This window comes from Lynx canadensis, chromosome D4, assembly GCF_007474595.2.
Source record: "Lynx canadensis isolate LIC74 chromosome D4, mLynCan4.pri.v2, whole genome shotgun sequence".
Taxonomy (NCBI): domain Eukaryota; kingdom Metazoa; phylum Chordata; class Mammalia; order Carnivora; family Felidae; genus Lynx; species Lynx canadensis.
Genome location: NC_044315.2, coordinates 77,314,036 through 77,330,398, shown reverse-complemented (window position 1 = coordinate 77,330,398; position 16,363 = coordinate 77,314,036).

Here is a 16,363-nt window from a genome sequence, read left to right as displayed (position 1 = left end):
TTTCCCAAAGGCCTGTCTCAAAGTCTGCTTTCTAGGGAATGCAACCCTAGGAGGTATGGCATGTCACTGTGCTCATGTCCTCTCAGTGGACAAAGCTAGGAAATACATGTATGCATTTCTTCTACTTAAATCTTTGTCTCTAGCTATTTCTCTCTATATTTATCTATATAGTGAGCATCACAAAAGTGGTAGGAAGAAAATGGCCCTCCGAAGAAGTCCACGTCTCTGGAGACTGTAAATATGTTAGGTTGTATGTTAAGGGAAAATTAAATTTGCAGATAAGATTAAAATTACTATTTGACTGACCTTAAAATAGGGATGTTAACCTGGAGTATCTGTGTGGATCCAACATAGTAACAAAGTCTTTTTTTATTAAGCCTTTTATTTAAATTCCTGTATAATAAATGTACAGTATTACATTGATTTCAGGCATACAGTATAGTGATTCAATAATTCACAGTGTTCATCATAAGTGTATTCTTTACTCCCCATCACCTATTTCACCCATATGCCCTGCATACCTCCCCTCTGATGACCATCTGTTTTCTGTAGTTAAGAGTCTGGTTTTTTTTGGTTTGTCTCTCTTTTTCCTTTGTTGGTTTGTTCTGTTTCTTATATTCCATATATGAGAGAAATTGTATAATATTTATCTTCCTCTGACCTATTTCACTTAGCATCGTATTCTCTAGCTCTATCTGTGTTGTTGCAAATGGCAAGATTTCATTCTTTTTAATAGCTGAATAATATGCCATTGTGTATATATACCGCATCTTTATCCATTCCTCTATCAATGGACAGTTGGGTTGCTTCCATAATATGACTGAAATACTACAGTAAACATAGGGACATGATATCCCTTTGAATTAGTGCTTTTGTATTTTTTGGGTAAATATCCAGTATTGCAATTACTTAATCATAGGGTAGTTCTATTTTTAACTTTTTGAGGAACTTCCATTCTGTCTTTCATAGTGGCTGCACAAGTTTCCATTCCACCAACAGTGCATGAGGTTTCCTTTTTCTCCACATCCTCACCAACACTGTTTCTTGTGCTCATGATTCTAGCCATTCTGAAAGGTGTTAAGTGATATCTCATTGCAGTTTTGATTTGCATTCCCGTGATGATGACTGATGTTGAGCATCTTTTTATGTGTTCATTGGCCATCTGGATGTCTTCTTTGGAGAAATGTCTGTTCATGTCTTCTGCCCATCTTTTAATTGGGTTATTTGGTTTTTGGGTATTGAGTTGTGTCAGTTATTTAAATTATGGATACTAACCCTTTAGGAGATATGTCATTTGCAAATATCTTCTCCCATTTAGTAGGTTGCCTTTTAGTTTTGTTGATTATTTCCTTTGCTGTGCAGAAGCTTTTGATTTTAATGTAGTCCCAATAGCTTATGTTTGCTTTTGTTTCCTTTGTCTGAAGAGACATCTAGAGAAGTGTTACTATGGCCAATGACAAAGAAAACTACTGTGTTCTCTTTTAGGATTTTTATGGTTTCAGGTCTCACATTTATGTGTTTTGTCTATTTTGAGGGTTTTTTTTTTTTTTTGAATGGTGAAAGAAGTTGTCTAGTTTCATTCTTTTGCATGTGGCTACCCAGTTTTCCAAACACCATTTGTTGAAGAGACTGTCATTTTCCCATTGTATATTCTTTTCTCCATTGTCAAAGATTTACTGACCATGGAATTGTGGATTTATGTCTGGGCTTTTTTATTCTGTTCCATTGAGCTCTGTGTCTGTTTTTGTGCCAGTACCATGCTCTTTTAATTACTACTGTTTTGTAATATAACTGAAGTCTGGAATTGTGATACTTGCAGTTTTGTTTTTTTTCTTTTTTGAGATTGCTTTGGCTCTTCAAGGTCTTTTGTGATTCCACACATATTTTAAGGTTGTTTATTTTAGTTCTGTGAGAAATGCTGTTGGTAATTTGATAGGGATTGCATTAAATCTGTAGACAGCTTTATGTAGTATAGCCATTTAATCAATATTTGTTCTTCCAAGCCATGAGCTTAGAATATCTTTCCATTTCTTTGTGTCATCTTCAGTTTCTTTTATTAATGTCTTAGTTTTCAGAGTACAGTTCCTTCACCTGTTAGGTTTATTCCTACGTATTTTATTATTGTTGGTGCAATTGTAAATGGAATTGTTTTCTTAATTTCTCTTTCTGTTGTTTCATTATGAGTGTATAAAAATGTAACATATGTCTCTGCATTGATTTTGTATCCTGCAACTTTACTGAATTCATTTCAGGAGTAGTTTTTTGGTGAAGTCTTTAGGGTTTTCTTTATATAGTATAATGTCATCTGCAAATACTGAGAGTTTTACTTCTTCTTTACCAGCTTGGAAGTCTATGTTTTTTTGTTGTCTAGTTGCTGTGGCTAGGACTTCTAGTATGTTGGATAAAAGTGAGAAGAATGGACATCCTTGTCTTATTCCTGATCTCAGAGGAAGAACTCTCAGTTTATCCCCATTAAGGATGATGTTAGCTATGGATTTTTCATAGGTGGCTTTTATCATGTTCCCTCTAAACCTACTTTGTTTGTAGTATGTTGGAGTTATGTTGTACTTTGTTAAATGATTTTTCCGCATCTATTGAAATGATCATATGGTCTTTATCCTTTCTTTTATTGATGCAATGTATCATGTTGATTGCTTTGTGAATATTGAACCACTCTTACATCCGGGATTAGTACTTTTTGCCATTTTAATTTTGCCATTTTAATTACTATGTGTCTTGGTGTGGATATCCTTGGGAGGATTGTTGGGTAATTTCTGTGGCTCCTGGATCTGTGGATGCCTGTTTCCTTTCCCAGATTAGGGAAGTTTTCAACTATTATTTATCCAAATAAATTTTCTGCCTCCTTTTCTTTGTCTTCTTCTTCTGGGATCCCTATAATATGAATGTTATTACACTTGATGGAGTCACTGACTTCCTTAAGTCTTTTTCATTTTGTGTATTTTTTTTCTCTCATTTGTTCAGCTTGGTTACTTTCCATTAATCTGTTTTCCAGGTCATTAATTTGTTCCTGTGCTTCCGCTAGCCTGTTATTTATTCCACCAAGTTTATTTTTAATTTTATCTATTGTGTTCTTTATTTCTGATTGGTTCTCTTGTAATCTCTCTGTTAAGGCTCCCACTGATGTCCTCCATTCCTTTCTGAAGTACAGTGAGTATCTCTATGAACATTACTTTAAATTCTCTATCCGGCATATTACTTATATCCATTTTGCTTAGGTCTCTTGCTGTGGTTTTGTCCTGCTCTTTCATTTGGAACATATTCCTCTGTCTCCTCATTTCATCTAACTCTGTGTCTGTTTCTCTATTAGGAAAGTGAACTACATCCCCTGCTCTTGAAGGTAATGTCTTGATGAATAAGAGGTCTTATAGTACCCTGCAGTGCAATGCCCACTGAGACCCAGCACTTGGTGTCTCAGGGAATATCTCTATGTGTGTTGTATGTGCCCTGCTATTGTGTCCTGGCCACTTTTTCCTTCAGTTCAGTCATCTCCAGAAATTCTCTTTGCCTGCTATAGGCAATATTTTGTCTGGACAGGGTGAGGCATGTTTTAACATGGTGTAGGCTGGTCTGCTTGTGAAATGAGACCTGCCCCCACAGCTGCAACAGAAGCCCCATAGAACATTGCAAGTCAGAAGATGTGTTGGCATGGTTTGCACTGGTCTTCTGGGGGAGGAGACCCCAGTGCCAGCACTGAGGCAAGAATGACTGGAAAGGGTGTATCCACCAAAGTGTGGAAAGAGTCAGGGCTTAGTATAAGCAAGATAGGTAGTGAGGATTGGCTTCTTGCTCATTCCTGCATGTGTCTCTGTGTTTATACTTGGGAGCAGGGGATGGAAATGGCACCTGCCAGTCACTTTGTTCCTGAAGGGGTCTCCCTCCAATCCCCACCTCTCTGGGACATGTTCTGAGATGAGTAAATAACTGTCCCTCCTATGTGCCCCAGGTGTTTTTCAAACTGCTGCTTCTAGGCTGTATCTCTGCTGCTCCTTTCAGATGGAGACTCAGCTTTCTAAAGCCCTTGGAACTCCCCCAGAACTGAACCTTACAATTTTTAAAATCCCAGGTTTTAAGTCCTGCTGGCTGTAAGAACTCACAAGATTCAGCCCCTCTCACTTTCAAAGCTAAGTATTATGGGGATTTGTCTTCCCCATGCAGGCTCCCCAGTATGCTGGTCTGTATCTCACCTCTCACTGCACCCCAGCTCACTCCTGATTACCCACAGCCATGGTCTTCTTCACTCCCAAACCATGTCTCCACCCTTCCTACCTTCTTTGGTGTGGCCTCTTCTCTATCTTTAGTCGTGGAATTTGTTCTGCCAGTCTTTGGGTCATTTTCTGGGTTATTTGCACTGCTGTGAGTGTTATCTAGTTGTATCCAGATGGGAGGAAGTGAGCTTAGGGTCCTTCTACTCTGTCATCTTTCTAGCCTCTCCTTCAGTAACAAGGGTTCTTAAAAAATTGGAAGTGGTAGGCAGAAGAAGGAGGCTAGAAGGAGACGTAACTGAAGAAGGTGAGCATGATGCAGTGTAAAAACTTCACCCACAGATGCTGGATTAAAGGTAAAGGAAAGAGGCCATAACCAAAAGAATGTTGGTGGTTTCTAGCAATTAGAAACAGGGGAAGTAATTCCCCCTAGAAGCTCCAAAAAGGAACCTAGGTTTTTGTTTTTGTTATTTTCCAGTGAGACCCATGTTGTACTTCCTACTTACAGAAGTATAAGGTAATAAATTTGCATTGTTTTAAGCTGGTGAAATTGTAAAATTTGTTACAGCAACAATAGACAAGTAATATAAGGAGTTTATACTGATTCCAACTAATTTCAGTCCAATACCATAGCAGTTATTACAATTTTCTCCTTTCCATATTTGAAACTCCCTTTTCCAGCATTGAGAAACATGACCCCCAATATGTTCAATACATTTACTTATTTGATTAACCCTGATCCCAAATCCACTGGGCCACTGCCCTGTGTGGCCACCTTGCTCACTTGGGCTCTACCCTTGTGTCCAATCACCACTGCTAATGACACTTAACTAAGCGATTACGGAAGGGAAGGGAAGGGAAGGAAAGGGGAGGGGAGGGGAGGGGAGGGGAGGGAAGAAGGTGAGAGGAAAGAATAGCAGCCAAGTCATCGATTTTTTTCCAAGTGTCTATGGATAGACCTTGAAGAGTTGTATTACATAGCCCACCCCCAGAATTTTCTGAAAAATCAGTACTTACGTTTGCTTCCCCAGGGTATAGATCCATAGTTTTTATCACTTTCTCAAAAGAGATGCCTGAACTCTAAATAAGTTAAAAAGCACTGAGTTTATAACTATTTAGTCAAAAAGTAGAGTGATGACCTAAATGTTCTCCTTAAAATCCATTTACAAGCCTCATAATAGACCATAATAGATCTTCAAAACACTCAAAACACATCTATTCTTATTAGGAGTTGTTAAAAGTTTACTTTCTTTATTTCGGTTTTGTCAGACTTTCCAAGGTTAGAGAAATATCTATAGGTGCCCAGAATCCTCACATTTCAGAAAGATAGTAGACCAATTATAGGAAATGCTATAGGATCATGAACCCAGTTTGTTCAAGTTAGTGTTAACAACTTCATCTTCTACAAGGACCTAGATCAAAGAGGCCCTAAAGGATGAATTTATTGATGAGAGTTTTTGATGTATGCATTTACCTATCCTTTCCAATCCCTGCAACTCCCAACTATGGGTCAGTTGTAGAAGGAGTTTCCAGCTACAGGTCCTAAAACTCCCCATGAAAGAAAAAAAACAGCTTTCAGTATCAGCCAAGTACAGATTACAATACACCTGGCCACCAAACACCATGCTTCCACTGTTCTCCTGAGGTTCACTATACAGGGATAAAAAACTAAAGCCTTCAAAGGAGAGATCAGAAGCAGCAAGGGGAAGGAGGATCAATTGACCACAGCCTCATTGCCCAATATATAGTTGCCCTGTAGTTGTATAGGCTGAAAGCCATATAAACTTTCAGGGGAAGAATTTCTAAATTAGGTAAGATTTGGCAGCTTTGGGATAATTGCACTGGGTTGTAGATTTTAATAACAGAAATGAGATTAATTCTGCAACTGAAAGTTACCAAAGGACTACTTTACTCTGTAAAAAAAAAATAGAGGAAAAATAGGGTACTTTCCCCAAATTCCATACAAGAAATGGGGGAAATATGTCCATGGATTGTGTTTCAATAGGTTGTGGAAGAAAAATAAAGCTGTCTTCTGCTTATATTCTTGGGTTAGCTTCTGTCAAAAATGGCTTATTTTTATCAAATATGATATTGAAATAGTGGTAGATGTAGAAAAACTTGTATTTTTTATGATCTGGTGGAAAGAGCTCTTAGAAGCTTACTTGTTCTTTCCTGTTTTTCATCTGACACATTGGTGGGCATGTTACCTTCACTCTAAATCCAATATCCAGCTATGACATTCTACAGTCCTAAAAGCTATTACTCAGTGGTCTTCAAGCACCCTAAAGGAGACAGTTTAAGTAAGGTGATGTTTTCAGAACTTTGAGGGTAGATTATATGTACATCAACCTTGGGATATTTTAGTAAACTTGTTTTTTTCCCCATCTGAAAACCACTTAAACACTTTTAAAGTTTCCGAGATTGACTTTTTTTTTTCTTATTCAAATTTACTTTCTCTCTAATGGCCAAAGCCATTCCATGGATGTACTGATGCCCTCTACCTGCCTTCTCAGTCACCAGGTTACTTTTTATTCTATGGAAATACAATGATTATTAGTAGGAAGAATAAATGAGATAAGAAGTCATAAGAAATCACTAGAAGTCATAAGAAATCACAAGTCATTTGGGAGGATTATTTCATTAGTTTTTCTACCTTTCAGCTTGATAGCCATAAACTGTGCCCCCAGAAAAAAAAACATTTAGTCATTAAATAAGTAAGTATTTGTGGAAAATCTTTTTTGAGCAATGCCTTAAGCTAGGGACTCAGTAGAGTACCTTTTTAATTGAAATTATCATCATTATCATCTAAAGAAATTCTACAAACTTTGTCATATTTCTTTCATAGTCTGACAACTCTTATTGCGAATAACCTGTTTATAGGTTCCATGTATTATGCTCCGATCCTGTATTCACAGGACATCTCTATCCATTGCCTTAAATCACCTGTGTGTAGGTTTGTCAAATATGTGTGTATATGTTTATACATACAGACATACACACATATGGAGTGTACTATTTATAGCCTAGGGCAGGAACACAGGACATTCTGAAATAGGCTTTACTTTACAAGTGGATGGTGGAAGAGGGGCTTGCATTTACAGTATTATTTAGAAGTACAGTGGCTAAGATCCCTTCCCTTTTAAGTCTGAGTGACCTGGGATGAGTCTTATCTGTGTCGACTCACCAGCTTTTTAAACTGACACAAGTCTATTTATCTCCTATCGGCCTCACTATTCTCATCTGAAAAGTGGAGAGAATAACAATCAGCCTCACTGAGTATTATGAGGTGTTAAATGGGAGGGATACATGAGTGCTAGTGCCCAGCACATAATTTCTGCTCAATGAATAGTAGCTTTTTAGTGCCTGTTGTATGTGGTTGTGATCATGACAATCTCACACAGTAGTGTGAATTCATTTCCCATCATCATTTTTTTTCCCATATGAAGAAATTTAGACTGAGAAAATTTAGATGATTATCTGTGTTTATGCAACTAGTAAATTACAAGATTCCAGACTCAGTCCTGCCTTTGGCTGTGACATTCTGCTAACTCCCTTCCTCTCTCTGGTATACATATTTTGCACTCACAAACACACAAGCACAGATAAACCTAGACCTGCCATGTTCTTGTGACATTTTAGAACTAAGGAATCTTGGAATTGTAGACCTGTAAGGAACTATTACTAGTAACATTGGAAATGTAATTCTAAGTTCCTTAGTACTCCCATTGAAATTTGTAGTTCTAACACATTTTTGCAAATTTTATCTATTTCAGTTCTGGAACTCACCAGTATATCTTGAGCTGGACAGAACATGCACTATGAATGCACTATGAATACAGAAGAGGAAAAAATAGGGATTCAGCATGTTCTTTGACTTTGCTTGGTTCTCAACAGCCTGACTTCTTCATGGCCACACATCTGGTAAGTGGTAAAATTTTGACTTGAGCCTTTCTAACTTCAAGTTCAGTGTTCTTGTAGACACATTACTTAACACATGAGTTATAATCCCTCTCATTTACTGACAGATTCAGTATTTACTCAGCACTGTTCTAGAGTTTTATGTCTCACAACTAACTGAAGCTTTGACACAAACTTTTAAGGTGTATGTGTATGTATGTGTAAATATATATTTGATAAAGAAAAAAAAGGCCTGGAGAATTTAAGTAAATTACTCAAGATCTGACAGAAAAGAAGTTTAGAAACAGGCACATGAATTCAGTCGTTGTACTGTGGGAGTTAATTCTCTCCCACTCTACTACCGTGCCTGAAGACTGAGACCAGAGAGCTTCACCATGGAAGATTTTCATACTGACTCCCCACTGAAAGCCATTGCTGCTTTCATGCATGAATTGTTTTCCAGCTTGAGTATGTTGTTCAAGGTTAAACAGCTATTTGATAGATTCCATCTCTTTTCTACTTAGATTCAAGCCATCATCTAATATGCATAATAATTGAATTTAACTTTCATGAAAAAATTCAATGTACCTGTTTCCCTGTCCTTACACCTTTTTCTTCATCTCTATACTCAATTAAAAATGATTCAGAGCAGCAGAAATATTTTTTTTTAAAAAGCATGATGTCCCAAATGCCTAGAGCGTTAGTTTTCTTACTCTGTAGATTCTAAGTGCCCACTAGCTGAACCTGAAAGATGTAATAACTTCCTGTGGGACCTTTCTGGGTTGTTGTTTTAAAGGGACAAACTGAGAGACATTGCCTTTAATATCCACTTATCCTCTAACCCATTGGGTGTTTTTGCTGTGATACATGATGGAGCAGAAAGTGTTTAAAATGGCAGTGCATGTTGGTGGGAGGGTAAAGAAAGAACCATTTCTGGAGGGCAGTTTAGCAACATAGATCAAACTGAAGGTGTGCAAATCCTTCAACCCAATAATTCTATAGAAACAAATTATAAGGAACAGTTTGAATAAGAGTAGGAGGGAGAGGAGGGGCAGAGAGAGATTGAAATATTGACAAACAGGAAGCAAGCTAAATATGAGTTAGGAAACTAGTTGAATACACCACAACAAATCAATTCAATGGATTTGTAAGGTTTTTAAAAAATAATGATGCAAACCTATATGTAAATGCAAGGAAAGATGTTTAAGAATTTTTGATAAGTAGAAAAACAGGTTATGAGTAAGTATGCATATGTATATACGAATGCAACAAATGTTTATTGGGCAAAGATTAAATTCTAAGCATTGCTCTGATGCAATCAAATTTGTATCATGAGTATTTTGTGTGCACTTCTGTTTTATACACACACAGCAAGAGAGAGATCTAAAGAGTTGTTCATATAATGATAAATGTATGGATTTGGGGAACAAAAATTGCTTTTATTCTATTTTCTTATCAGAATTCTTTACATTTCAAAAATAATTAGCACGTATTGTTTTTATAATTAGACAAGTCAAATTCATTTAGAGGAAAAATGAAATACCTGTCCATTGGCACATGGAATTTCTGCTCCAGTAAGCCCAGATGAAAGTCAAGGGACAAAAATGCCAGTGATGCTCTAGTTTCCCAAGAAGTGAAAAGATGAAGCCTCCTCCGAGTTCTACTCTTGAGGGATCATGTTTTAGGCAGAGAGAAGGGATCCAGGAAAGATCGTACTCACTAGTGAGGCTGTGGGGCTCTGAGCACCTGAAGTTCTCTGAGTTAGGGAAACAGTTGCATTAAGTATAGCTAATGAAGTTTGCAAAAGGAGGCCAGAGGAAGGCTGTGTCAACAACTGTCCCTAGAGCTCAAAGTCACTTTATTATGCTGGACCTTAGCCAGAGCTGAGATCTGTTCATCTGGCCTCTGCCAGAGACCATGCATTTGGGTTCATGGAGAAGATCCCTGCAGTCAAATATTAGGTGCATGGATGGGGTCATCACCAAAACTCTGGTAACTCTCCCCTCTGGTTTTAAAATCATTTGGAGGAGGTGGGGTACCTGGGTGACTCAGTTGGTTAAGTGTAAGACTTTGGGCTCAGGTCATGATCTCACAGTTTGTGAGTTTGAGCCCCACGTTGGGCTCTGCACTGACAGCCCAGAACCTGGAGCTTGCTTCAGATTCTGTGTCTCCCTCTCTGTCTCTGTGCCCCTTCCTTGCTTGTGCTCTCTCTCTCTCAAAAATAAATAAATAAACAGGAAGGAAGGAAAGAAGGGAAGAAGAGAAGAGAAATCATTTGGAGGAAGATTTTTAGAAAACACCAAAGCATGAGTAAAATATGTCTGTGATTCAGTAGCCTGGTGTAAACCTAAGCATGACCATATTTCAAAAGCTCATTAGGTGATCCTGAGCAGACTGCCAACATTGACAACTGGCCTTACAGAAAGAACTCTTGCATTCTTGTCTTATCTCCAATACTTACTGGTTGTGTGGCCTTGTGCATAATATTTCATATGAGTTATCATTTGAAAAATAAAATGAAGATACAAATATTCATTTTACCAAACTCATGGTCGATGTATTATGTTAGAGAATATATATAAAAGTCTTTTGTAAAGTACTAAGTGAATAATATTATTTCATAAGTTTAACCAACTTCTCCCCCTGTCCAAATATGTGACATAATTCAAGGTCAATATATAATGCATCATTTCTCAATATGTAGAATGTGAAGTATCTACATCAAAATCTCCTCGACTTCTTGTTAGAAATGCAGAGTAAAAGTTTTTTTAAGTGTCAGAAAATAGGGTCCAGTATCTGCGTTTTAAACAGGCAATCCAATGTGCTTCTGTGAAGTAAGGTTGAGAACCAGTGCTAAATTCTTGGAGGTATTGCAGTAGACTGGTAGCTCTCAGATACAGGACACAGATGGGCAGCAGTTCAAAAGTAGCAGCCCTACCAGCATTAGGTTAATGTTAATGACAAAAGCAGATCAGAAGATACAAACTGACTCTCGGTATTGATTATATCAGAGTGGATTTCCTTAGTGTTCTCCTGACTTTCTGTGCTGGGGCTTGCAAAAAGGACTTATCTCATCCCTGTTTGGCTTGCCATGTGTGAAACTTCACAAGAGTTAAATGCATGATGTTGATTGCTGTTTCATCACTCCCCCATTACACTAAAGGTACAGGCTCTTGTGAGGAAGTAGGTGACTTTCAGAGGTCTATAACTCCATAGACTGATTCAGCACCTTTCCAGAACAATGCTTTCCTCATGTCTAGTCTTCTTGCCTCTTATGCTTAGAGAGATGACTATACTTGAGTTAAAAATGCTCTGAGAACTTCTTTATGAAATATTAAATTTCTAAGTATTATATCCTGCCTCCAGCAGCACAAACAACCTCCCAGGATGGAGAAGGAGCTTAGGATACTTGATGATAGCGTGACCAATTCCTATTTTTCTAGTACTTGGAACAATTGTCTAGCACAGAGTCAGCTCAGGGGACACAAGGTAACACACACTCTGTCAAAGTCTGTGAAATATGCCATACCGTAGACATGCAGAACACCAGGCTGAGTAGCTAAAGACTTGGGATCATGGCCTTTTCCCAATTACTCATGAGCTAATATGAGCCTCAATTTATAAATTTATAAAGTAGAGAATGCAAAACTTTTTAAGAATTTCTCAAGAAACAAAAGATGGTGTGAGATTAGATTGAGAAAATGATAGGATAATGCTTGGAACGCCACTAAATGTACAAAGTTCTGGAGGATCTTACAGGGCTGTGGACAATGATGTGATAGCTAATTATCCCTCAATCAATGCTCTCCTCCCAAAATAGTACCCTTTGCAAGTGCTCAATGATTCCTGAAATTTCTCTATAAGAGACAAAAGCCCATCTTGCCATAAATTGAAGTCCTATTTTGGAGTGCAAATGACTCGCAGAGCATCTGCTGTCAAGGGGAAGTAATGGTAGAAAGCACTAAGAGCAGAGCACGTGTGCCTCAGCAGTTCTAAGGAGAGTAGACAGACTCATAGGGCCCCAAAATAAAGCTGATGAAGGAGGCAGGAAGAATAAGGGCAAGGAAAGTGGGGAAGATTCAAGATTTCTGAGTACAAGCAACGTTAGGGATGTTCTTTGGTACAAAATTCATGGAAGTTTTGAAATTGAGAATAACCTTCGTTTTTAAAACCTCCTCTGACTTGGGAGAAGTCTGGATATGACACAGGAACTGGAGAGACCTCTGTTTGGAGCAGAGAGGTCATCTTCTCCATAGGGAACATGAGGGAGGGGTGTTGGGCCTAGCAGAGCAGAGCATATTAGTGGCGGGTCAGCCCTTTCACAAGGATAAGCTATTTCTCCATAAAAGTAGGCTGCCTAACAGACAAGGGCAGGAAACACTAATTCACAGGCTTTTAGTGGCTGACAGACACTTCACATTCATAACTCGCTCTCTGCTTGCCACAGCCATTAAAGCAGTGGCAGGGGGCTTGTGCCTCCAAAGAGAACAAGATGACCTTGGTCAGGGTTGGTGGGGAAGAGGATAAAGGGGCAGCACAGAGAGATATTGAGATCTACTCTTATAACAGTAAAAGTAGAATTAAAATAGTCCAAGGCCATTGCCACTTAAACCTAAAACCTCTCACCACCATCCCCAAAACATACCTCTCACCCAGATAACTTGATCTTCAGTACAGACTCATAGATGCTCAGAATAGGACAAAAATAGAACCTAGTTTCCCGCCCCCCCCCCACCTCCTTTATAAAGGTCTAGACAGGATAAGCTATCTTTCCTTAGATACCAATATGTGAGATAACAATCTATTAAGTGGCATATTCAGACTGGAGATGGTAATATAGGAATATTTCTTGTAATATATCATTTAGCAGATCTCAAATTTCTGCAGAGTAATTTATCATTCTACATTTAGAATGTACTTTGTGTTTTTAAATGCTAAAAAAGTAAATATTTTACTTAGCTCTTTCAGTTATAGGCAAAATGAACACACATAAGGTTTTAATAATGCTACTATTAAAAGTGTGTATTGAATGCTTATATACAGGGCACTATGATAAGTGGTTCATGTGGGATTATCTCATTTAGCTCTCACAAGAACTTTATGAATCTGGGTGATTTGTTTTTGTATTAGAAAAGTTAAGACACTTGTTTATGATCACACAGTTAGTGGGAGGCAGAGCTCATATTAAACTCAACTTACAGGCCCTCAACAATCGTGTAGATATATTTAGACCCTAAAGAGAAGCAGCCACATCCAATGGTTTGAGCATAAACCTTGGAGGCCACAGTGTCTGGGTTCAATGTGGGCTTTAGCTATGAAACACTACCTAGTAAGTTATATTATCTCTTTGTCTTAGTTTCCTCATCTATAAAATGGAATTATTATTGGAACCTATGTCAGAAAATTGCTATGAGAACAAATTAAGTACACAAAGGTTATTGAACAACATCTGTCATAGTGTAAGCTTTCATACACATTAGCTAAAATTATTATTAAATGGAAAATAAGAAGGAAGAGTTTAAGAGGTGAAATATAGTCTAGAATCTGAGCATATTCCTTATGATTCAGCAAACAAATACCGAAGACCTACTATGTGCCAGGCATTGTGACACCTGTTGGGGAAATAATGATGAAAAATTCTAGTGTGAACCCTGGTAACAAGGTACAAGTTCAATTTGTTTCTTAAATTTGACATATGAGTGAAATCATATGGTATTTGTCTTTCTCTGACTTATTTTGCTTAGGATAATACTCTCTAGCTCTAGGTCATTGCAAATGGCAAACTTTCATTCTTTTTGTGGCTGAGTAATATTCCATTGTATGTGTGTGTATGTACACCACATCTTCTTTATATATTCATCAGTTGATAGAGACTTGGACTATCTTTATAATTTGGCTATTGTAGATAATGCTGCTATAAACATTGGGGTGCATGTATCCCTTTGACTTAATATTTTTGTATTCTTTGGATACCCAGTATTACAATTTCTTGATCATAGGGTAGTTCTATTTTTAACTTTTTGAGGAAATTCCGTACTGTTTTCCACAGTGGCTGAACTAATTTTGCATTCTCAACAGTGCAAGAGAGTTCCCCTTTCTCCACATCCTTGCCAATACCTGTTGTTTCTTATATTGCTGATTTTAGCCACTCTGACAAGTGTGAGGTGATATCTCATTATAGCTTTGATTAAGTGGAATTTGAATAAAAACTTTAAAGAAAGAAGACCTGGTGTATATAAATACACAGTGGAATATTACTCAGCCATAAAAAAGAATAAAATCTTGTCATTTTCGATGACATGGATGGAGCTAGAGAATATTATGCTAAGTAAGATAAGTCAGAGAAAGACAAATATGATTTAACTCATATGTGGAATTTAAGAAACAAAACAAATGAGCAAAGGGGGAAAAAAGAAGCAAAACAAGAAACAGACTTTTAACCACAGAGAACAAACTGGTGGTTACCAGAGGGGAGGTGGGGGGGAATGGGTTAAATAGGTGATGGGTCTTAAGGAGTGCACCTTTTTAATAAGCACTGGGTGTTTTATGGAAGTGTTGAATCACTATACATATACCTGAAACTAGCATTACACTGTATGTGAACTAACGGAATTAAAATAAAAACTTTTTTAGAAGTACAAGTTCAATAGTGAATAAATAAATAAAGCCTGTTCAAATTTCACGAATCATTATAAGTGTTTCATAGCTAGTTTACAGATGAGGAAATTGAGGTTTAAGGAGCATACTTGGCAGAGGTTACAGGAATAATGAGGGACTGAATCAATATTAAAATGAGTCTTTATTCTAATTTTAAAAATCTGTGTTCTCATAGGCTCCATTATTCTGCATCATAAGTGTGTGTGTGTGTGTGTGTGTGCACGCATGCGTGCGCGCGTGCGTGCATGTGTCCTCAGTTAAAAAAAAGACACCGAGTGGCCAAGATAATGCAGAAAGCTAGATTTAAAACTTTCATTTAAAAATTCCTTTTATCCACATTTTGTATCTGTAATCATACAGGTATACAGTAGTAAAAATTATAAAGAAAATCCTGAGATTGTCAGAACTTTTTGGATACCATAACAGAATTATAGTTAGACTAGATTAAGTTACAGAAATAAAATAAATTTTATCCATACCCGATGGATATCTTATCTGCCTGCCATATACCTCTTTCCACAACCATAGGCACAAAACCAATGACTTGAATCATGTAAAAAGGAAGCTTGACTTTACAACACGCTCTATACATGGATGAACTCCAGATTGATTAAATTCCTAAATGAGAAGGATACGTAATACAAGTTTAAAGGGTGTATCTTTATGACCTTAAGATTATGAAGCATTTCTAAATCAAGACCTAAAAATTGTAAACCAGAAAGGAAAACATCGGTTGATTTTTATATACCAAAATTAAACAGTACTTTTTAACAAAAGATAGCATCAACAAAGTTAACAGACAGGTACCAGTGTCAGAGAAGATAATTGCCAAATTAATAACTAACAAAGGATTAATTAAAATTCCTGCAAAACAAGAAGAAAAGCCTATGAAACCCAAAATAAAAATGGACTAATTATATGAATAGCACATGAGGAAAACCTTGACAGACTGCTTACCTGGAAGAGATGGTCAACCTCAGTACCAATCAGAGTAATGCAAAGCACAACAGTAACAAGATATGATTTTACACAATTAGGATGGCGGCAATTCAAAAAACTGATCCAGCATGCTTGTGACGATAGGTCGAAATGGGAATCCTCATGAACTGCTCATGTGACATAAGCTAATAAGCCACTTGGGAAAATAAAAAATCATGTTCCATTCATCACATGAGTTCTGTCCATACTCTGAAATACAGCAATGGTGCTCCTGTGTGTATGTCCCAGAGAAGCTTTTACAGGTGCACAGACAGCCATGTATTTTATTGTACATGGCCCTTTTTCCACATGTGGTGGTAAATAGTTGGGTGCAATCTATGGTCTCTCAACAAAAGAGCAGATTAATAAAATGAAATTCATACTTAAGATTTACACTATGCGATGATCAGAAGAACTGAACTCTATATGTGATGATGTGGTTTGTTCCTCAAAGTATGATATTAAGGAAAAAATTATGAAAGCAATATTTATAATGTAATATGACCTGTCATGATTTAAATGTCATACACCCACTACACAAACCATGTAAGACTTTCGTATATGTAAATAAATACATGGAAGCATAATGGAAAGGATTACTTGAATAC